Below are 23784 nucleotides of genomic sequence, written 5' to 3'. Positions count from 1 at the left end.
GCAGGATGACCTCCATGAAGAACAGTATTGCTTATTTACTTGAAAATCCCTCTCCCAAGCTACTGTGACTGGAGTGAACTGGGGAAATAGTGCACTGATTTTTAAGTCAAATTACAAACAAAATCAAAACGCCATTTCTACCCACCTAAGCTCTGGACATATCCCTGGTCACTGGTTTCATTTGCTAGAAAATAAAAGGTATTTAAAAGTTTCCACATTTAACTTGGAGAGGGGAGTAAAGCAGTAGAACTACACAGAAGGTTGGGAAAGACTCTCCTCCCTGGAAGAGAGGGGAGTGGTTGTGGGCGGGAGCCCGAGCACCGCCCCTAGCAGGGGGCGTCAGCCCCCTGCCTCTACCTCACCTGGCTGGCGCCCACGCCCCTCGGCAGGCACCCAACCAGGTGCATCAGAGGGGGCGTGTTCAGCAGCCTTTTGCTGCAGCGCCAGCCTCTCCCCGGCCTCATTCTTCGCCGTCGTTTCGTCGCGAGTCACCCACCCTCCACTCCCTTTGAGTTAGGGCTTAGGTCATTGGCCTTGCTATGGACCTTAGGTTGGTCGCCCTGGTTGTCTAGGGGGCCTGGTAGGAGTTTTTCCATTTGGCATTAGGCTTTTTGGTTTTTTCGCCTACCTCGTAGCAATCGTCACAACTTTTGTGGTATTGGTGGGTAGGTTAGGCATTGGAATAATGTGTTGTGGTGTGTCGAAGGGCTAGGTGTAGCCATCGCCTATGCCTTCAATTTTTGGATATTCCGTTAAAGGAATCTGGTGGTCGTGTATTCTGTCCGATGCCTGCTTGGCGGGAGGCCATAGCACGACCCTCGGTGACATCAGGGGAGAGCCTATAGTTGGATTAGCATCAACAGGCTCCACCTACTGGTGAATAAACCCACTTGTTTTAGAGATCCAATGCCTAAGCCAATACCTTTTCACTGCTGTAATCAATAAAGTTGTGGCCTTTCCTTGCCCATTAACCTTACATCACGTGTCCTTGTGTATTCATTTCACACTGCGGGGGTCGGGTCCTCGAACCACAACTCCCCATTTCACATCAACCCTCCTTAGTAATGATGTGATTAAACTCAGGAATGTGGGAGTTTGCCTCAAATCACCTCAGTTTCTCTCATAATTCAGATCTGCACACAGCTGAAACACATCACTAATACATACTGCTAGACTAATAAAGCTTATGTATTGAAAACTGTCCCCTGGAAATATCTGCATTGTCTCCCAGGTGTCTTCTCAGCTCAAACAGTAGGGGAGCTGACCTGAAGATATCCCTGACTCCCAAATCAGCTTTACAGTATCTAATGAATAAACATGATAACTTGCACCTCCACTAACATCTATATTAGAGACTTAAGTAGATGTAGGCTCAGAGCTCACATTCTGTTTCGGTACTAGTCATCTTCAGGCACCACCCTGCTTTAACTGTCATCAGCTGTGAGGGAATGAGGAAGATTGTGGTTCCACTGTGGATTCCAAGTTGGATTAGTCTGAGTCAGAGGAGTGCATTATGGCCACAGACTGGCACAATGGGTTTCCTTTGATCTCCTGTTTCCAGGTGAGTTGGGATACCTAGAGCTGTCCCTGAAGGCAATTTCCTCTCCCATTCTGTATGTCTAGCCTTCTAATCTTCCAAGGACAGAGTGTGGAACCCAAGGCCATGATAGCAACCCAGTCTGTACCTCCCAGATTAATGTGTGGATCTGAATTCCGTTATCTACCAGTTTTTCTGTTTCCTGAATGTTCCAGGGCAATTCTTGACTGGAAAAGGGACAAAACAAATGTATGTGGTAAAAAACAACAACAACCCACCAAGTTTTTCAACACAAGCTTAATTAATATTTAAAGGCAATTTGTGCAGTTTTTAAAATATAAAAGATAGCAGATCAATTGCAGAACCATGATAGAATAGACTTAAGGGTGAACACAATGCATAAGTGACATGCACTGGCAATGGACTGTTTTGCATAAGAGAAGAGTCGGGTTCTCTTCATAATTACAACAACAATAAAGTAAACAATCGAACCAAAATAAGCTACTTTAATACACCTGCTTCTCCCTGCTTCATGATATTCCAGCCCTGCCACATGTTTTAGGATTTAAGGTTTCATTTCAAATTTCAGTAGTTAATACGTGTAGGTTGTTTGTTCTTCTTTTAATAGTTGTGCTTCAATTTACTGCTTACATCTTACACTGTTATCCCAATTGGGAGATAACACACGAGATGCTTAGAATCAATTTACACTTTGTAACATAAGCAATTTATTTTATTTTGATTCTCCCTTTTATGAGTTCTATCCATTCACTGAAATGAGCAAAAGCGGCAATTGACTATAATGCTTGTTTTTAGGTGCTTAGCTAGCTGATCAATGAATTCCTTAGCACAGTGTTCAAGGTCCCTTGTCAACACAACTCCTATTATTTTACTTCAATGGGGGTTAAGCAAGTAAGGGATTAGTAAGTGGAGTGCTGGATTCCTCGTTGGTTTTTCTGTCACATTGAGGTTCCCCACTCCGTAATGTAGATGTATATCCCTCTGCAGGTATCTTTTCTCACTGCTCTGTATCTATATTGCTCTGATTTCATATCTATAACATTGTAGGGGACACAGTAAAGCAGGTGTCGGCAACCTAAGGCCCATGGGCCTCAAGTGGCCCATGGGGGTTGTTTAACTGGCCCATGGACCCCTGCCACCTGCTTGGGGACCCCCCCCCCCCACTTCAGGGCTGGAGAGTGCAAATTTTTTATTGGGACCACAGTAGGCTAAACTCCCTATTTTCCACAGTTATACTATTCCTTCCATGTGGTTAACTGTTGTTAATTTATATCCCACTCTTCCTGCCATCTAAAAACTTCTTTGAAATAATTCCAATACAGAGGCAGACTGGGAAGGATTTTGACTTAAAAGGCTTCTTGAAAGAGGAAGGTCTTTGATAGGTATCAAAAAGACAAGAGATAGCACATGTCTAATACTTAATGAGTTCCCTGGATGCATGCGACAACAATAAAGACGCAATTCCTGTAATGTATGGAAGAGGCCCCTGGTAAGATGGTATCTGCATGTGGCCCTAATCTGCAAAGCAAAGTGATTAATAGGGTGATACAAGAGTTTACGGGGGGGGGGGTTGTTTTGTTTTGATTTTTTTCTTCTGTTTTTTAATGCTGCTGTGAATGCCATTCACCCAACTAATTTCACATCTAGTTTGGACTGAAGGAGCAATGATCATTTCAAAAGTATATCAATCTGTTCTTTTTCTGAGTTTGAAAGGGTTGTGAATTACCTTGTACGTCATGTTCAGGACTGAGAGTCATTGTGGTACATTGCTGCATCATGGTACTTGGACTGAGGAGACTTTGGGCCACATCAAAATTCAATCCTGAATTCACTGTTCAGGTCTCTGGATCTGAGCAATGAATTGCCGATCAATAAAATGGAAATATTAAGAAACAGCCTCAGAACATTGTGGGAAGGAAAGATTTGGCTAGAATCCAGAACAGATGATAGGTGCATGAATCAGGTTTCTGCATCCTGAAATTCCACCTGCCTTTCAGTTCTGACAGTGCTGATAACCAGTGGAGTGTAAAACCTTTGAGCCCAACAACCTTTCATCAGCTGCATACTGATGACAGTGCTGATCATCTGTTTGGCAAGGAATGATCAGATGCCCCTTTGTGCAGCCAAGTAGCTTCAGTGGCCACAGATTTTTATATAATGGCTTAAGGATGCAATTGAGATAAATTTGTGTTTGCGCCCATGCCCCATTGACATATTTATTAATCACATTTATTTCAATGGGATTTTGACATGTTATTTACTCTGGATTGTGCCATATGCACACTAAGTAAGTGCTATAAGAAGTATTCATTATCATAATTTGACACATATTAAAAAGCTTGAGAGCATTTGTAAACAACCTCTGCATTTAACCTTTGTAGCTTAGAAGCAGAAACGATAAAGCAGATGTTTGAAATACTGATTAACTGTTGATGATAAGTACCAATAAAATTTTCCTACAGAATTATTATTTAGGGTACAGGGACTAGAATGTTTAAAACACTATCATTTACTCTGTTCAGGCTTGAATTGTCATCCCAACATTAAAATTTTTGGATGCGGGTTGGTAGGCCCAATATCCTTCGTCAATGATAAATTTTGACTATGTTCAGTACATGAAGTTTTGTGATGGCGGAAATGGCAGGAGGAAATTCCGCAGCTTATAAATTCAGTTTTCCCTTGTCATGTGATTTCATTATATCTACTATTAGAAAATTTAATTTGAGCTATAACAACCCAGAGCAAATGTAACTTTTGCTCTCAACTATATAAGCAGGATGTTCTGACAGCTGTAAGGGATGTGTCCTCAGCCATTTTTGACAATATACAACCTAAATTATGTACCTTACAGCCACCATGCCGGAAGCTGCTTTATACTGAATTTAATCACTGGTCAATCTAGCTTAACATTCTCTATACTAAAATCTCAGCAGCTCTTTGGTATTTTAGGTGGAATTCTATTCTCTCGGCTGGCCTGGAGATTTCAGGCATTGAATCTGGAGTGGTGGTGGTGTGGAGCTACTGTGTACAAGAATGGTGGGGGGGCCTGGTCATGGCAGGAGCGAGCTGGGGGAGATTGGCTCTGCTAGTGAATCCAAGTTGCCCTGCCCTTGCCACTGCCCTGCCCTACTCCCACACTATCTTGATATTCAATAGCAAAACCACTGCCAGGAGGCCAGATCTGTAGTGCCTTCCTTTAACCACCTGCTGCTCCTTCCTGGGACCTACCATTTAACTTAAAAAAAAAAAAAGCTGGAGGTTCAATGCAACAAAAATAAAGCACACATTTTTGAGCTTCCCCTTTCCCCCCAACACCACCATTATAACTACCAGAAAATAGATACTAACCGGGGTGGGGGGTGGAGATTGTGATAGGATAAACACTAGATACTTTAGGCTTCTCCAATAAAGCCATCTATAAGCCTGAAGTCCCCTCAGCTGAGATCTGTATACAGGGCCAAATGTAAATCTGGGGATAAAATACCACTATTTTTTACTTGTCCCCACAAGCAGACTTCGAATGATGTACCTCTACCACAATGCTAGATGTAATATCACATAGTGAAAGAATCATACTTATTCAATAAAGCAATAACAATATAATCATTCTCATTGTGAAAGCACCAACTGCCAAGCCAATTCCCCTATCACTGACAGTATACAGTTGGAAAGACTTCACCATACACCATATAATTTATTACTGCTCAAAAGAATTGCTTCTAAGTTTGGTCTTGTAAATTTCCTGGCCGAGGATCAATATCACTTGTGTAAAGCTACAGTTATTCTGTATAACTACAGTGTAAGTCCTGTCAGAAAATGTTGCGTGTATACAGCCCTAGGGATATCTTTGAGTAGCGCTTTTCATTTGGAAAGCCATTTTTGTTGTGTGTATGACTTTTGGAGTGGCTATCCAAATCACTTCTGTGATGCTGGCTATACTGTGAAAACATGCAGTGAAAGCCATTTTAAAACACAATGAATATTTTCTGTCCCTTCATTCAGTTGTGTTGTTATGAATAATAGAATCATAGAATTGGAATTCTAGTCCAACTCCCAGCAATACATGCACCACAACTAAAGAATCCCTGACAAATGGCAATCCCACCACTGCTTAAAAATGTCCAATGAAAGAGAGACCACCACTTTCTGAGGTAGATTGCCTTTAGAACAGGACATTGTGCAGTAGACCTCTTTACCTTTCTGTATTACATGCATGAAACTGAAATTCAAATAAATCCATTGTCCAGCTAAGAGATAGAGAACTCATGGTCCTCCAGGATGTTGTTGAAGTCATCCACTTTACTTTTCAGAAAAGAAATCATTGTTTACTCCCCAATATGCATACTTTTTGTCACTTCATGTCTAACATACCACACATATGAGGAATATTCAGAAGAATGGTCCGGCACATGTGGATATCCCATAGAACAAAAGAACAATTATTACCACTTTCCTCAATGTCAGTGCAGTATGTGTTTTTTTTACCAAAGCTCCTCACATCAAATGCTCTGTTGCAAATGAATGCCTTGTTCTGTGGTTGAGATGGAGAATGATATTCATAGTGGACAAGCATAGCCATGAAATCAATTGTTGGAGGATAAGCTCACTTATCAGTGACCCTATTTCATTCTGCCTATCAAACTGCTTGCATTATCCTCTGTCTGAGTTTTTCATGCATTTTGGTATAGCTATTATAGAGGAATGAACTAGTTATGGCTTATGGTAATATGGCTGTCTTAGTTCAAGCAAGTGAAAAAGATACTTTATCTTTCTAAAATGGAAGGCAGAAGGAAATCTTTATTCCCCTTCACCGTGAACAGATGTGGCAGGCGCTGGTCTGGAATAAATTTCCTTTCTCTTTTGTATTGTCTTATCAACCTTGAATTGGTTTCTAGCAGATGATCTGGCTGTCACTCTGGAGCACATCTTTTTATTGATGAAAAGGAGAGAAAGTCATTAGTAGTAATGCTGGTGAAGGAGCATGTAATAGAAGAAGCACAGAATGAAAAACACAAATAGAATATTAAATCCAACAACTTGTAAAAATTCATGTGTCACTGAAAATGAGGTTGCCACACAGAGAAGTCAAGATACTGGCTTAAAAATCTGGCTTCAGAAAGAGTTATGGTAGATCCAGTCAAGTTGAGGAACATTTCCAGACTTTTCACTAGTATTGTATTCTCCTGTGTCATTATGTAGTCTTCTGCAGAAAGCCTATCCTACTGAACCACATTTCATTCACTGTTTATTTCCATTGTTCTGTGCAAGTAGGGGGAACCTGTAGCCTTCTAGATATTATTGGACTCCAACTCCGATCAGCCCCAGCCAGCATGGTCAATGATTATAGGTGATGGGAGTTGTAATCCGGCGAGATCTTCTCATCCTTGCTCCATAGTGAACAGTGTGAGGAAAGAGGAACTTGGCGAGTTTCATAGCACCTGCAAAAATTAGAAATGGGCATGGCTTCTGAGAAGGTGGTACATCAGCCCATTGATTTGTGTTGACTAGTAAGATGCTCATGAATATATTACATATTCCAGAGGGGTGGCACTGACAGTTTTTAGGGTATGAATGTACAAGCTTAAAGCCCAGCCTCGTAGAACAGTTGAAAGAGCTTTCTGCAGGCCTTTGTTATAAAGCAGATTTAAGGTTAATCCTTAAATTAAATCCTTACAGATATAATGTGGAAATTTAGATTTTAGATTACCTGACTTCTCCCTTTAAGAGAGTCATGGAGGTGTCAGTTTTTTTAATCAAGTAGTGTTACTGCTTGAGCAGGGGGGTGATACTTCTCTCTGTTATATTTTACTGTCTAAATAGTCCCTTGAAGCTGCTATTCTCTTTTGGAAATAGAAAAAAACTTTATTATAATGATGATGTCTCAGTGCTTTTGGTAGGTGGGGTGAGGGGGATGGATAAAGGGTAAAACCCCATCACCATAATTCTGATAAAAAATAGAGCTCCCAGTGGCTGCTTAGGGGAGAAATGGAGATCCAGTTCCTGATTTCTCAGATCACTGATCTGCCATGGTTCTCAGAAGTTTATAGAAGTGAGTCAAAGAAAGCTATGGAAGTAGACAAGGCTCCTATAGTCCTTGAGACACATATAAAGGCAGAATAGCCTCCTTGGTTGAAATCAGATAAGCCTTAAAAAAAAAAAACCTCTTCAAAATGTGGATTTTGGAGAGCATAGTCTAACAGAGAATATTTTAAGTGCAAAACCTAAAAAGTTATTCCTTAGATTTAATTTGCTGGTTACCTTTAAAGAGCTGTAGGAGGGAAGAAGCTATAGTTTTGCTTGTGACCACCAAAGGGTCTCCTTGAATTTGGTACCTGTGATATTCACCATCCTGTGCATTGCTGGTGGGGAAATTTAATAAAGATTAACGACAGGTTGGGAAGGGGAGGGGAGGTGGTGATGAGTCACCTGTCTCCAACAGATGAAGAAGCAAGTAGCCTGATCCTTACCTGGTTTGTTCAGAAGTAAATACTGCAAAGTTCCTTGCAACTAAGACTTTGACAAATGTGTTGAGGACTGAAGCACCTGTTACTTTTGGACTATGTATTCAAATCAGTCCTCTCACACATTTAATAAACAAACACGAGATGAGAGTTGGATCATGTCCTCAACCCATGCCCCTACAATGCTTACGCATTCACTGGCAACCATGCCTATGAGGCTAAATGCAAACAGATATGAGAAAGTAAGGCACTCCCATTTAAGAGGCAACTCTGGTCAATAAGAGTTCCTGTTCCCTTAAAAGAGAAGTATCTGTGTACATCTGTATGAGAGTATGCCCTCTTTCTTACTAACAACAAATGTCTGCCGCCTGGGAAGGGGCATAACTAGTGGACTCTTCAGCATTAGAGATGTGACTTGCAAATGCAATTCCTCTCCGTTTCCACATGAGAGCAATTCATCTGAATTGTGGGCAATTCTGTGTGAGGGCAATTCATCTGACTTTTATAATCTGTAAACAATACATGGCTGAGAGGTCTTCGGCTTATTGAAACCAGTGAGGCTTCCCAGGAGTCCAATGATGCTAAGATACCAATGGAATCTGAAGACAGATAAATGGATATGAACTGCTGCATAATCCATGAATCAAGTTTTGTGCTTAATCACAGAAATCACTTAATATTATTTATCCCATTCTCTCTCTCTCTTCCCTCTATATTTCTAAGCAATAAATCAAATAACAAGTAAAACCCAGTGTAGCTGAGCACATTGAACAGCAATCAAAATCCTTATATAAATAAATGTGCCATAAAAGGAACCTAAGAGAATATTGCTAATTGAAAGCAAATCATTTTTTTTTAAGATTAGACATCTGAGATTGTATGTAACACTGTGATGTGACATTTAGTTTAGGATTATAAATGATATTGAATTCTATCATGGGGTCACAGGCACCACATTATTATTTTTTTTCAATTTCTAATCTACGAGGTACCCATTTTCTCTGAGATTGGACAGGTCCAGTCCTATTAAGATTTTTGACACAGAAGGTCAGGAACTTCATCCATATTTTTTTGTTATTTTTATTGTGCTTTTGTCAAAAGTTTCTCAGTCATACAGGAAAACTGAAATATCCAATAATAACAACTTTAATGGTTTTCTGCTCATGAGGCATGTTACACTTCTCTTCATTTTTGACTCGCTCCGTGAATAAACAATGGTCTTTTAACCTCTTCTCCTCTAGCATAACTAGACAGGGTATGGAAGGGGAAACTTTGTACACGAGAATACTTCACACACTTGCACCATGTGTGCTTATTGAGTGCTTATTAGGAACAACAGTTTATGCAGGACATACACTGACCTAATTCAGCAGGGAAAATAACCTCCCATGATTGTTCAAATCCAGCAGGCAAGATACAATACATACAGTAACCCCTCCACACACAGAAATAAATATTGTTCCTATTTTGTCCCATCACTCAGAAATGGCAATGTGTAAATAGGCAAAGAACTTTTAGATGTGTGTGGCAGTGAAAACCTAACCATGGCTTCAAGATAATATTCACAAGAGGGAGAATGTGTGAATAAAGTCAAGGACAAGAATTTAATCTTGGCTGCCTTTGATAGTTTCCATCAGTAGGGTTTCCATTAGCCATAAAATAGGGTTTGCCCTACTCCTGTTCCATTAACAGAGTTTTTGAAACGTGTCATGGCATAGCTAGAAATATAGGAGGCTATTTAGCATTATATTGTCTATAGCAGGCATGGCCAAACTTGGCCCTCCAGCTGTTTTGGGACTACAATTCCCATCATTCCTGACCTGTTAGCTAAGGATGGTTGGAGTTGTAGCCCCAAAACAGCTGGAGAGCCAGGTTTAGCCATGCATGGTCTACAGTAACTGGGGGCACCTCTCCACAGTTCCAGACGTAAGCCTTTCCAGGAAATACCTTGAGATATGGAGCTTTAACATGGACATTTTTGCATACAGAGCATATACTCTACCACTCAGCAATAGCCCTTCACTTTATTATAGCTAAATATTAGCAACTGATTACAGCAGCAGTCAAAACTTCCAAACACTGCTAAGGGAGGGCTGCTTAGAAGTTGGAAACTCACAGCAGAGGGTATGGGCAGGACAGGACCTGTACACCAGTTCCAGATTGGACCAGATGCCAATTTGTGACAGCAGTGGGACAAGATTGAGATCCAGCAGACCATGGGCTGCCTCAACTCCACCCTGGCCTCATCCCTTTGCAAGGCTTTCTTCAACCTTTGCTGGCAAAGATGCTGCCCACCTATTCAGTGGCTGGTGGGAGGCTGACTCAACCAGTGGACCTCCATGCAATCCAACCTCCCACAACATAAGGGGGAGTCTAACTTCAGTTTAATACAGAATCCTTGCCCTTGTGTACTATGGAATCTCCACGGTTGCACATCCAGGTGTACTGGTTTCCATTCTTATCAAATTTCCTATCCTGTTGAGTGATTTGTGGCCGCTTAGAGTCCTGAAAATATAGCCTCTCTTGTTAGTGTTCAAGTGACTGGAGAAGCTGCAGTTGAAGAACTTCTTAAAGAAGGGGGAGGAATGGGTCTGGAAACCTTACCTGATTCTTCCTGAGTGCCACCCTGCTTTCAAAATCTTTCTAACAGGCAGGAAAATATCAGTTTGGTTCTTTACGCCGAGAGATGAGGAAAAGATACACTATGACTTCTCTCTCTGCTTATAGTGTTGTGTGATTGCCACACAATCAGAACAACCCACACAGCTGGAATACTGATTAATAAATGAGAGGCACTGGGAGGAATATATTCCAATCACTCCGCAGAGTTAGCAAAACGAGAGGAAATTGATGGAATAACTTTAAACAACAGGGAAATTTGAGGAAATTACAATTTGCTTATGGATATCCTACCAGCACACACAAAAAGGGCAAAACTTGTCCAATAAATAATTCATGGCGGAATATTTGCTCAACCCTAACTGATTTTCCCCCCTTTTATTTCCGTCATGAAAATAGAAGCACTTCTTATTAGCATAGAATTGAAAATGTGCTTTAAATTAAATTACCTCACATTATGCATTCTGCAGTTGACCGTCTCCCTAGGATGGGCACAACACCATTTTCCTTGTTCTGCAGCTGTCCTTCCTGCACCACATTGTTACTATTGAAATATATTTTTGTTTTGCATCTGCATATGAGGAGTCAATCAAAAACTATTCTTTGACCTGGGTGCCCTGTCAGTTGGAGGTGGGGGTGGAATATCATTTCTTCTGCAAGCACTGTGCAAGCCTTTCTCTGGTTTTGCTTGCTAAATCTTAGTGCATAGTAGTAGTCACAGAATAAGTAAGTAAAAACTAAAGGACCCCTGGATGGTTAAGTCCAGTGAAAGGCGACTATGGGATACGGCACTCATCTCGCTTTAGGCCGAGGGAGCAGGCGTTTGTCCACAGACAGCTTTCTGGGTCATGTGACCAGCATGACTAAACTGCTTCTGGTGCAACGGAACACCGTGACAGAAGCAAGAGTGCATGGAAACACCATTTACCTTCCCACTGTAGTGGTACCTATTTACCTACTTGCACCGGTGTGCTTTTGAACTGCTAGGTTGGCAGAAGCTGGGACAGAGCAACGGGAGTTGACCCTGTTGCACAGATTTGAACCTCTGACCTTCCAGTCAGCAAGCCCAAGAGGTCCAGTAGTTTAGACTACAGCGCCACCCACTCCACTAGTTACAGAATAGTAACAATTCTTTTGATTGCAGAGTATGCATCTGTACTTAAGGGAATGCTTTATTATGGGAATGTAGATGAACATAGCATCACAGGCTGCTCACCTCTGATTTAGAAAGACCCCAAAGCCAAACAGGAAACTTTTATATCCCTTTGTGCTAAGGAGAGCCAGTGGCCATTTTGGTTGAATTTTTAATGTTGAGGGAAATGATCTAACCTTAATTCTATTGGTTACCACATAGGACAGTTGTGCTCAGAATTTTGGAGAGTTGATGCTTGATCGAGGAGGTCCTCACAATGTTTAAAGACAGAATAAATTTGTGTTTTTGTGTGTTCATACTATGTTCTTGGAAGGTATTGATCCAAAATGACCAAAATAACCAAATAAATGAATTATTGGTGTACTCCTGTTAAAGTTTTGAGCACAGTAACTTTTTGCAATAAAGCATTTCAACATAAAGTCCATTTCCTTTCTGTTCTTCAGTTGTCCTTGTAGTTTTGTTCTTAACACAAAGCTAGCTGGTTCTCCCTATAATTATACTTGTTAAGAAAAGAAACCTATTTTTATCCAAACACAGGCTAAGCATAGAGCTGTGCAATTTCACGTTTCAGAGCAGAACTTTAGGTTAGTTTGGCATAGTTGTTGGTATACATAATTAGCACCTGAGCACAAAAATTGGAGCTAATTGAAAATGCCACATTGAAGCTTATTATGTTTTTCATGGATGAGATTACCATATGCTCTAGAACTGATCTGTTGATGGAAATAAAGATAGCTAAAAGTGGAGATTTCTGATAAATTATAAATCTTTCCCTTGATGCGTATTTTCCTATGAATGTGATAAATCTAATCTGGTGGGACTCATATGAGATATTAGGAATAGTACTGCATTGGCTGACAAAACACATTGCTGGGAATTGCACCACAATACTAAGCAAGCAATTACTCATAGATGCTCTGAGAAGCTAGTTGTCTGCCAGAAATGGTGCAGGTAGAGAGATGTGTGCTATTTTTGTAATCTATGGCCTACTATGTTACCCACAACAGAGACTAATGGCCTGAAAAAAGATGATGAGCTCACTAGACAGCAATGCACTATAGTATGCAACTTTTTGTCAATATGGCCACCCACTTAAAGCAGCAAATAGTAACACAGGGGATAATCAATGACCCATCTACTGCAATGTGATCTTCCAAACATTAGGATGATTACCAAAGAGATTCAGGAAGGAGGGACAGTGGTAATATTGCTACAGTTAGCTGTAATATATATTGTAATAAAGTTTTTGGGGGTGATTGATTGAGCTTCCCATGGAACATAGGAAGCTGCCTACCATGCCAGACTATTTAACATTTATCCCAGTATTGTCTACTCTGGTAGCACTGGATCAGAGTCTGGCATTGGGGAACTGTGGCAGCGCATCTGCCTTACATGCAGGTTCCATCCCCAGGTTGGTGTCAGCTACATTCCTTCACTGACGAGGAATGAGAACACTGGCATAGAGAAAGAGCAGATAAGAATGGAATGCAGAGGGGAGGGAGAAGGGGCAAGGAGCAGCCATAACTTGATCTCTGGGCTTAGGGATAAGGGAAGGGAGAGCCAGAGTGAAAGAATGCAGCTTGTCAGCCCAGACAGTGACCCACACCCAGGAATACCGGCAGTGCCCTCTCCAAAATCTCGTAAGATCACAAGACTTTACAAGAAGCACGAAAAAGAAAGGAAAAGAAGGTGGGGGTTTTCTTGTTGGGGGAAAAGGGGGTGTGGCTTAGTTCCAGCATCCTCTACCTGAGGATGATGGAGATTAGCTGAGTTCCGACCTGGTTTGTTTGTTTGAACAATAAATCTGAAATAATTGACTGCCAGAGTGGTCTCGCGTTTGTGGGAGAGACCCAGGCCATTACAGCTGGACAGTGAATGACCCCTGTCTGAAACCATAGAAAACTACCATTAATGCAAAGAATGATTGTGTGGCGATTCCCCCCTCCCCCAAGTTGGATAGAAATAAAGACACAGGACACCAGAATTTAAGGTTAATGGGCAAAAAATGGCCACAACTTTATTGATTACAGGTAGGAGCAGTATTGGCTTTAGGCATTGGTCCTATCAGACTATCCGGTAAAGACCGGGAGGGTTTAACTCCAACAGGGGGAGCCCCTGAGATGCACATCCCTAGGGGCTCCCCGAGGGGTCACCGCTCGGGGGTGCACTTTAGGCCCTAGCCTCCGTAGGTTTCGGACGAGGCAACGCCCCCCGGAATCCTTTATCGGACTACCCCTCAACATTTGGGAGAGGTGATGGCGCTCCTCCCCCCCAACTCATCAGCATAATAATACCCCTACCAATGCCTAACCGCCCAAACCAAAGGTGTTGTGACGTTTTGCTACGAGGTAGGCGAAAAAACCAAATGGCTTTAAAAACAATGCCAATTAGCCAAGTGGAAAAACTCCTACCAGGCCCCTTGCGGCGACCAACCGAGGTCCATAGCAAAGTCAGAGGGGAAAACCTAGAGGGCGGGTGGGTGGGAAACTGCAGCTGAATCGAAGACGAAAATGGGCGTTCTCGGGCCGCGCCGTCCTTAAATGACCCAAGCCCTGGGAGTTTCACATAACCTGCTACCTGATCCCAGAACTTGTTGCATGTGAAGCATGTGCTCAGCAGCCCTGATATCATAGAGGCATAGTGCAGAGAAAGCACAAGAGTAAAGAAAGAACCAATAGAAGATGCAGGGGACTGAAACATTTGGCATTGCAAATGTGGATTTAGTCTTCAGAACATGCCCAGATGGAAGTTTTGAAGAGAGGCTAAGTGTACACATCTCCCTCCGGCAACCTGTGTAGGCTGGCACTGCCAGTCCATGTGAGAGGTTTCTCTCCCACCTCTATCTGCAGCACAGATTGAAGGGGTAGAGGATCCTCACTGGCAATCTGCATTGAGTAGAGCAGCTACGTAAGAGCTCAAAAGGAAATATGTCACAGTTTGCAGAGGCAAGTTTTGGTGCTTCACACACAGAGTTTGGAATAGAAGACTGAAATAGAAAGCTGTCATACAGCATTTAATATTTTAACATGGAAAGGCTGGAATATGCCTGATAAAATAGCAACAACAACAAAAACATGGTAGTATGCTGTTCAAGGGGTAGGGAAGCATATCTAAAGTTGGGCATACCTAAAGTTGCACATTGGATCTCAGCCATTTTCTTTATTAAATTTGTCATTATGGAATATTAAAGTTCACTGAGAAATTTCTGCACTCAGCTTATACCTGACCTTTCCCTTTGTCCTAAGCTATGTGTTAATTATTGGATTGTCCTTTACTTAATAAAGGACTTCATCCTATCTACTCGAAACATATCCAGAATCCTCTTTTAGGGTCTAGGAACCTAGATAAGAAAACTGCTAACTGCGAGGCAATATAGGATATTAAATTTCATTGGTGCATTCATCCCTCTGTCCTTAATATATTTTTTTGCTTTAGGATATTAGATATTGTTGGTCATTGAGATATAGCTGTACATTTTATTATTGACTCTTTCCAGTTTTATTTAAATCCTAATCTCTTAAATCCCAGCCTCATGGGTGCACGACATGAAGCTACACCTCAGCCTTCGACAACCTGGTGCCTTCAAGATGGGACTGATGTGATTTGCAGTCCAGAACATCTGCATGGCACTGAGCTGGCTCATGAAGGCTGTTCTGCTTTGTGCACCTGACTCACCAAAGTCAGTAGGACATAATATGGCACTTTTGAATTTACATGGGGATACACACATGAAATACAAAGGTTCATAAACTAAAACAAATTTGGGGAAAAATGCTATGTGAATTAAATAATCTGATGATTAGAGCTTACTCACTGATATTTTGCAGGTTTGTTATTGTTGCTGTTTTAACTATGCCACAAGTAGACAATGAAATTATGAAGTGTCATAGACTCTACAACCTTTCTCTGGAAAAGGACACCCTGTGTCTAAATTCAAGCAGCTTTTTCTTATTGTCATTTCTGATCAGCTTCTTGAGAGCCTCTGTATTCTGCAAGAATCAACAGTAAAATGTTAAGTGTTCAGTCATTAAAAAATCATTTGATATTCATTGAAACACTATTAATCATCACACATTCATTTGGCATTCATGGGGCTGTCACACGGACTTCTCTAGGAGTTCAGTTATAATATGCATTAGCTAATGAGCATATAAAGCATTCCTGAATCAACATAGCAGCACAACATTTTTCTTATTTGCATTATTCATGTTCGGTAGATTTTAGGGTTGCAATAGCTGAGGCATACTTTTGGCTTTTCTGGGGGGGGGGGGAATTGAGGCAGCTGCTATCAATATATTTACTTATGAGAGCCCAACGATTTGTGTGTTAGCTAACAGCTGCCCTGCATGCCTGGAACTTTGCCATTTCAATGTGTTTCTCTTGTCAGAATTGAAGCAGAATGTACAATGCAGTATAGGTCTTTAGATCCATGAGTGCCTCTTTGTGGGCAGTCTGCTGTACATCATCAAGCTACTGATGCGATTTGCTTCTAAGTAAGAGGCACTTGCTTTCACAGTGCTAAAGAAATCTTTCAATATTTATGAATGTAGCAATCTGGCTTAATTGTGAAGAAGAATGCTTGTGTTTGCCCCCAGTTCTGTGATAATATAAGAAGCCTGATGTCCTTCGTTATGAAAAGCACATTCTGGATTCAGGCACATGACCCTTCCTGCTTGGATGTATCAACCGAATGTTTAGTGGTGACCTTTAGAAGCTGCCATTAATCCTTCATCTATGAATGTGTGGCGGGGGGAATAAAGGCTATTGTGCTTTTGCTAACATTTTCTGTAACATTTTATTTTCTCCTCTTTGTCTCATAGTGTGGCCGTGTTCCAGGAAAGTGTACAAGTATGGGTGTTTGCAGACTGTCAATATTTTGGGGCATATTCAGACATATATTCAGACATATACCAGCAAAGTCAGGTTCCATAATTAAAAGTTGATTTAGAGCTCCTGCACAACAGAACTACTTCCCTGCACCCCCTCCCTGCAACCCTGTCCAGGCAAAAAAAATTCCACACTTCTTGCAGTAAGGAAAGTGATAAAGCGTGTTCTCCATAAGAGAGAGCACGTGTTGCGGTGGGGGCCTAAAGACCACCCCACTGTTGTTTGGCTAATATTTGGCCAGGAGCTGTGATTGGGCAAAAGTGTGTTGCTGGGGAGTTTGTTATGTTACAAACTGGTGGGAGGGGTCAGAGGGCTTAAATACAGGGCACGCAGCCTGGGGCTTTCTTTTGGGCTGCGTGCACCAAATCACCCGCCCACCCTCCCTGAAAAGGGGGGGGGCGTTCCTTGTCCTCTGACCTTGCTATGCCTGCCATGGGGTCTTCTGCTTTGAGGCAGGGGCCTGGTAGGAATTTTGTCCATTTGGCTGATTGGCTGTTGCCATTTGGTTTTTGCCTACTGCGTAGCAAATCGTCACAACTTGTAAGGTTGGTGGTTAGGCATTGGTTAAAATTGGTTGGTGGAGGGGTAAGTGCCTACCCCTCCAATAGTGGGGCTGCATAGGGAATTCCGTTAAAGGAATCCAGGGGCTTGCCATCCTTTCGTCCTAGTCCCTGGCATCAGACTTGGGCCGTGCAAGCCCCCGGGGGCATGAGGGTGAGAAGTGAGGGACTGATGCCCAGCTTCATTTCTCCCCAATATTGTTTTCCCTGACTGGCTTCCGCTGTAATCCGGAAGTCAGTTCTGTCTCTGGGGCAAGGACAGATAGTCGTAACCAATGCCTAGGCATTGTGTGTGTTTAAATAAAGTTGTGGCCAAATTCATGCCAAAAACCTTAAACAAAAATTGATGTGTGTGGTGTGAGTTGTTGGGGTGGCTCGGGGACCTCGACGCACAAGTAAACACCCTGGAGAGTATAGGATAATATTTTCTTAACACAACATCTCTGAACCTCCCTGCCAAAAATTTTTTTAAAATATATATCAGAATGAACACCCAATAAATAGCACATTTTGTCTAAATCCCAACTTTTTGCAACCAAATCAGGAAGAATGCTCAGTTAAATAAGCCATCCAGAACCAGCCTAATTCTGCCTAGCTAGTAGGGCTCAGTATTTGGTTCTCATAATGCCTAATGAACAGAAAGCATCACCATTTTCTCCAGGTTGTAAAACCTTTGCAGCCCATGCATCAATCAAAAGAAGCCAGCACAAATAATTTTAATCACTACTTACAGAATGAGCTGGTGCCTATTACCTTTCAGCTCTGCCTATCTTAGAATCTGAAAAATAAAAAAAATCTTTCCACTAGCTTCTTGAGGTAAGAAGTGTGCATACACACAAAAGCTCATACCAATAACAAACTTCTCCAAGGTGCTACTGGAAGGAATTTTTTAATTTTGTTTCGACTACGGCAGACCAACACGGCTACCTACCTGTAACTAGAACTATGGAAGGCACCATATTGAGCCGCATGAAATGGAAGTCCATCGACCGTATATGAAGAAGTGTGCGTTCAAACAAACTTAGTTGGTCTCTAAGGTGCTACTGAAAAGAATTTTTATTTTATTTTATTAGAACCTGCAGACACGGTGAATCTTATTTTAGCAGAGACAGCATTATGTTTGACTGTCAGGAACCTGGCTTGTATTGTTAATAGGAAACCCACTTAACCTATACAAAATATTCTTCTGCCTACTCAAAATAGTCATGATGTATTTGACATCAAGAAAACCATACTCACCAACTTGGAACACCCCACAAAAACTCTCTGCCCACTCTGATTGTTGCTAGTGCCCAGACTACATTAAATCTATCCAGTGGCGTAGCGTGGGGGGTGCAGGGGGGGCCGGCCGCACCGGGCGCAACATCTGGGGTTAGGGCAAATCCATGGGTTAGGGGGCGCAAATCCATGGGTTAGGGGGCGCAAATCCACGGGTTAGGGGGCGCAAATTACTTGCCTTGCCCCGGGTGCTGACAACCCACGCTACGCCACTGAATCTATCTATCTATCTTTCTTTCTTTCTTTCTTTCTTTCTTTCTTTCTTTCTTAAAGCTTTTGAAATAACAATTTGACAAAATATTGTATGGAGGTTATTAAAGATAAAACCTCAGAAAGATGACTTTGGAAATATTTATTATTACTTTGAAAATACACATTCATAGAGGCAAAGGGTAAAAATATAATTAAAGTGTGCAGGCTTATCTGTGTGACCTGGGCATGCTTATTTTCTTGTCTCGTTTTAAGCATCACAAAGACGCCAGGAACTGATCCTCTGCTCTTTCTTGTTCACAGGCAGCATTTTGTGTTGTTAACAACTCTATTTGGAAATGGCTCTTGATCTCAAAACAAAATGTTAGCATAGGAAAATAAGAGAAATAAATAATAATTACAACAACAACAACAGCAGCAACTGCCATATGGCTACATGATTACTTGCATTTCTTGGCATGCAGAATAAAAAATAAGACATTTCTAAATCTTTATTCACCTGGAGAGATTCAGACTGGGTGAACCTTCTAAACATCTGGGTATTTGTCTAATTGGGGGTGGGGAACCTGTGGCTCTCCCAGTCTTCTTTTGCTATATGTCCCATCATCCCTCGTGACTGACAATGCTGGATGGGGGTGATGGGAACTGGAGGCCAACAACATCTCAGGTGTCAGATTCCTTACTCCTGATTGAAATTGTTCCAGCCCTCAGACATGTTAGTGAGTACTCCTTTTCACAGCTTTGAGGACTGTGTGAAGGGAGGGAACTGAGATAGTACCTGCTATCATGACTCCCAAAAGCAACATTTCAGAACTTTTATGGAACATCTGAATAGACCCTATGTGCATGTCGCCTGTGCAGAAAACCTATACACATTCCACTTTATGCATATAGCTCTAGTCAGAACATCAGATGTGCAATCTCAATTTACACCCCACCTCCGTGCATTTGTTGGAAGTGCAAAAAGTGCTGCTGCAGTTTTATTTATTATTTGGAAGATTTCTATGCCACCCTTCGGTTAAAAACTCCCAGGGAAAGTGTACAAAAAAGAGAATAAAAACAGCAACTATATAAATACTCCAAGAATAAAACAGCAGAAGCAGCAATTAAAACAGAGGCATAAAAAAATTCATCAGAACAAACACAGTCATAATCTAAGCAAATTTAGATTATATAATGAGATGTCCAGTGAGATTTTTTAAAAGGTGGCCTCAGAATAGCACCAGAGCTCATGCTACATGAAACTCTGAAGAAGGTATTCCAATAATTTTCTCTTCAGGGCACAGTATCCATAATGTCCCTCTTCCCAGTTACCTATCACCATCATTTTGTAGTCAGACAAAACAGAGGTCAATGAAGAGTTTAGGCAAGCTCATAGGGTTAGGGGTTTCTCTTTCTTTGTGTGTGTTATAAAGCTTAGGTTTCCAATTGAACACAGTTCTAAGAAAAATCAATACAGGCACTTTGACAGACACAGGGGAGCCATTGCAGCAACATATTTTCAAGGTATTGATATGAGAAGGTAGCACAGTGCAGGTAGTTTAGGCCTGCACAAATGTGTGACCCACCAGCCATGGAGGACAGATGTGTCAGATCATCACTGTATAGTTATGTAGCCCAAGGTGGGAAAAGCAAATAAGAGGTGACATGATAGGGTTGTCATATGTCCGGAATTTCCTCGACATACTTGAAATATTGCACTCAAAAACAGTGTCCGGGCAGAAATTGGTAAAATGTCCAGGAAAATCTAGACGTATGTCAGCAGTGGGTTTTTTTGCTGATTTTCTTTAAAAACAGCTAAAAACAATTTTGCCAATTTTGCCAAAAAAAAGTTCAACAACTTTGGGCAAAACTAGAAAAAGCTCAGCAATTTTTCACTTTTTGAAATATGGAAACTCTCATGAAAGATGTGTATAAAACATGACAAGGAGAAAGTAGAAACTTTGTCCCCATCTCACAACACTGTGTCAGGTTTCAGTGAATTCCAATCCTCTCCCCTCTCATGGCAGACAGCCAAGGAAGTAGACAAGGAAGCTCTTACCGAGTCTATATTCAATCTTCACAGTGCCTCTCTACGCTGCCTCTTAGGTTAATGGTGTTGGTCCAACAGAAGGAGGAGGAGGAGTTTGGACTTGATATCCCGCCTTTCACTCCCCTTAAGGAGTCTCAATCTCCTTTCCCTTCCTCCCCCACAACAAACACACTGTGACGTGAGTGAAGCTGAGAGACTTCAGAGAAGTGTGACTAGCCCAAGATCACCCAGCAGCTGCATGTGGAGGAGTGGGGAAGTGAACCCGGTTCACCCGGTCCACCGCTCTTAACCACTACACCACGCTGGCTCTTCCCCCCTCCCTTCCTAGCAACAGCACTTCCCCTTAAGGTGGCTGCCAGGGGCTAATGGTCTCTGAGTCCTTTGCTTTTCCACTTTCAATGCACGCTGGGTTCTGGGAGAAGGGGGGTCAGAAATGCTCTCCAGTGATAACGTGTCAGCTGGCTCCTCTGGCTCTGTCTCCCCCTTCTCTTCTCCTAACACCTCCCAACTCTACTGTTCACCTGTATCTGAGCTGTGACCTTCCTCAAACCACTGCTGTAATTCAATACTGCCTTCCTCTTTTCTGGAAGGTTCAGGAGGAGGGGGGACTGTCTCCACCATTCCTCCTCAATCTCGTCCCCCTCAGTCCAGTCCCTAACACACTAGAACGCTGAACATCCAATGAAGCTGCATGTTGGAAGGTTGAGGATGTAGTTAAACTATGGAATACCTTCCCACAGGACTATGATGGCCACTAACATGGAGGCGTGCATTATACAAATGCATAGAAGACTATCAATGGCCACTAGCCATGATGGCTATGCTCTCCCTCCGCAGTCAGAGGCCGTATTCTTCTGAATACTACTTGCTGGAAAACATAGGAGGGGGAGTTCTCTTGTGCTCAGTTCTTGCTTGTGGGCTTCTCACAGGCATCTGGTTGCACTTTGAGGATAGAATGCTGGACAAGATTGGTCTGATCCAACAAGCTCTTTTCAAGGGTTTATGTTTGTCTCTTTGGAGTATTCCATGGTAGCAGCATGCTGAGGCACAAAGCCTAGAGATCATGAGATGTACTTATCCTAAGAGTTGCTGGATCCCACTTCCCATAAATCTACCTTAGCATAGCTGAAAATAATGGTTACCACCAGAACATCCTGCTGCAATCCTGCTACCCTGGTCTGCTCTCAACAAATACTTTGTATGCTGCTCATGCCATGGATTGGAAAAAAGGTATATATTTGGGAAAATCACAGCAGCATCCTGGAAATGTGGTTTTTCTTGAGCCCATGCTCAGATCTCTCTGAGAGGTGACAATCTGCCTCGTGCCTGCCACCCAAACTAATCCAAGCAAGAGACAGCCAATGGCAGCCTAAGCAAGGGGCAACTGGGTATATGGGGCTGACAGTAGGAATGCCAATTAATACATTTCAAAATGTTCCAGTCCTTTCAGAAGGTGCTGAGCAGTTTAGGAAAGTGGACCATAGAGGTAGAGCTTCAGGAGAGCTGATCAGCTGAGGCAGACTGGCATTGATGAAGCCTTAGCTCCAGCCAAGGTAAACTCAGACTTCAGGGGGCCTTTGGTGCAGTGCTGACAATGCCCCCCACCCCAAAACAGTTTCACCTACTGGGGCAGGCCTATGGAGGAAATGGAGAGGCCAAGGGGTTAGAGATAGCCTATTCCCAAAAGCCACCAAACCCTGAAGCCAAACCTGTTGAATAGGAAAATTTCTCTTAATCAGGGAAAGCCAATGTGGTGCCAACTTCCACCAACCCCAGCCAGCATGACATTTGGCCAGGAATGATGGAAGTCCAAAACATCTACCATACTACTTACCCCTGCTTTAGATTGTGCCTTCTGCACAAGTATGGTACAACAGTGGAATAGCTGGAAAAGCTATTGACTTGAATCCAAAACCACATCTGCTTGCTCAAGTCAATCCTGCTGAATTCTTTCAATTTCCCCATCTCACTACAGCCATCACCCCGCCCTGCCCTGTCCCCACAGCCTACTTCATTCCACAGGGTCAGGAGTAGATTCATGGGGCCATAGGCACTGTAAGGGAAGGAAAAACCAGGAAAGTCTCACTGGCCAAACAAAATTTCACTCAGTCTTCTATGGATCTAACCCATATAATGCTGATTATAACATTATAATGTGACATCTCATGTTAGCCATAGAACTCTTAATATTACCAAATGTAACTTTTTAAAAAATCAAAATGCATTGTTTAATATCCCAAATTTTGCATAATTTATATCAAAACTAGTGTGTGATAAAATGATAGTCTATTGGAGATAGTGACTGAATCATTAACTTGGTTTTCCCCCCCTTTAAACAAAATCAGAAGAGGGATATATTTGAAAAAGTGTTGTGTATGACTACCATCTAGCTGCTGGCATTTAAAATGTATTCTATTCATCTTATAATCATGAATCGCTCAGACACAATCAAATGAATCTTCAAATTCTTAGTCTCCTGTGCAGTTTATACATCACTTTAGCAGATTTCCCTTGCTTTCGTCCTAACCTTATGATTTCTTATTTCCGCACCATTACAGAATCAATTAACGCTTTGTGTGCCCTTTCTACTTCTCTAATGCACTGCAGGCAGTTTAGAAAGAGTTAAGTACAGAACTGACACTCTTCTATAATACGCCATTGTCTAAAGTCGATATAATTCATTTTTACTCAGGGGGAAGATTATAGAGCCACATTTTTTATATAGTGGAATTATATCTTTTAATAATACAAGCAGATGCAAAAGAAGAAGAAAAAAGAAATCCCACACACTTCTGTTGTTGTTTTCTTAGTGTACCTTACTTTCTAATTTTTTGTTAATTAAATGTGCATTCTGTACCTTAGCTATACATGAAGTGAATACATTTAAAATGAATTTGCCTCTTGGATAAAACACAAACTCTTTCCAAATGAAACATTTCAAGGTAGATTTGTGGGTGTAATTTTCTTATGTGGAAATCTTCTTGCCTAGAATTATTTTGTATATAATTTTCTTTTTGAGTCTTTTG

General features: G+C 41.8%; 1 long non-coding RNA gene across 1 annotated transcript in view; it reads left to right on the top strand.

Annotated features, from left to right (window-relative positions):
* The first annotated feature begins 13127 nt into the window (after nucleotides 1–13127).
* The window catches only part of LOC310742578, a 138634-nt gene continuing 127977 nt past the window's right edge, over nucleotides 13128–23784 (top strand). The window contains exon 1 of the long non-coding RNA XR_014538575.1: nucleotides 13128–13480. This is a non-coding gene — a long non-coding RNA (uncharacterized lncRNA). The remainder of the gene's footprint in view (nucleotides 13481–23784) is intronic.

Source organism: Podarcis filfolensis, assembly GCF_964270895.1.
Source record: "Podarcis filfolensis genome assembly, chromosome: 9".
In the NCBI taxonomy this organism is placed as follows: Eukaryota; Metazoa; Chordata; class Lepidosauria; order Squamata; family Lacertidae; genus Podarcis; species Podarcis filfolensis.
This window is presented reverse-complemented; position numbering and strand designations above follow the sequence as displayed.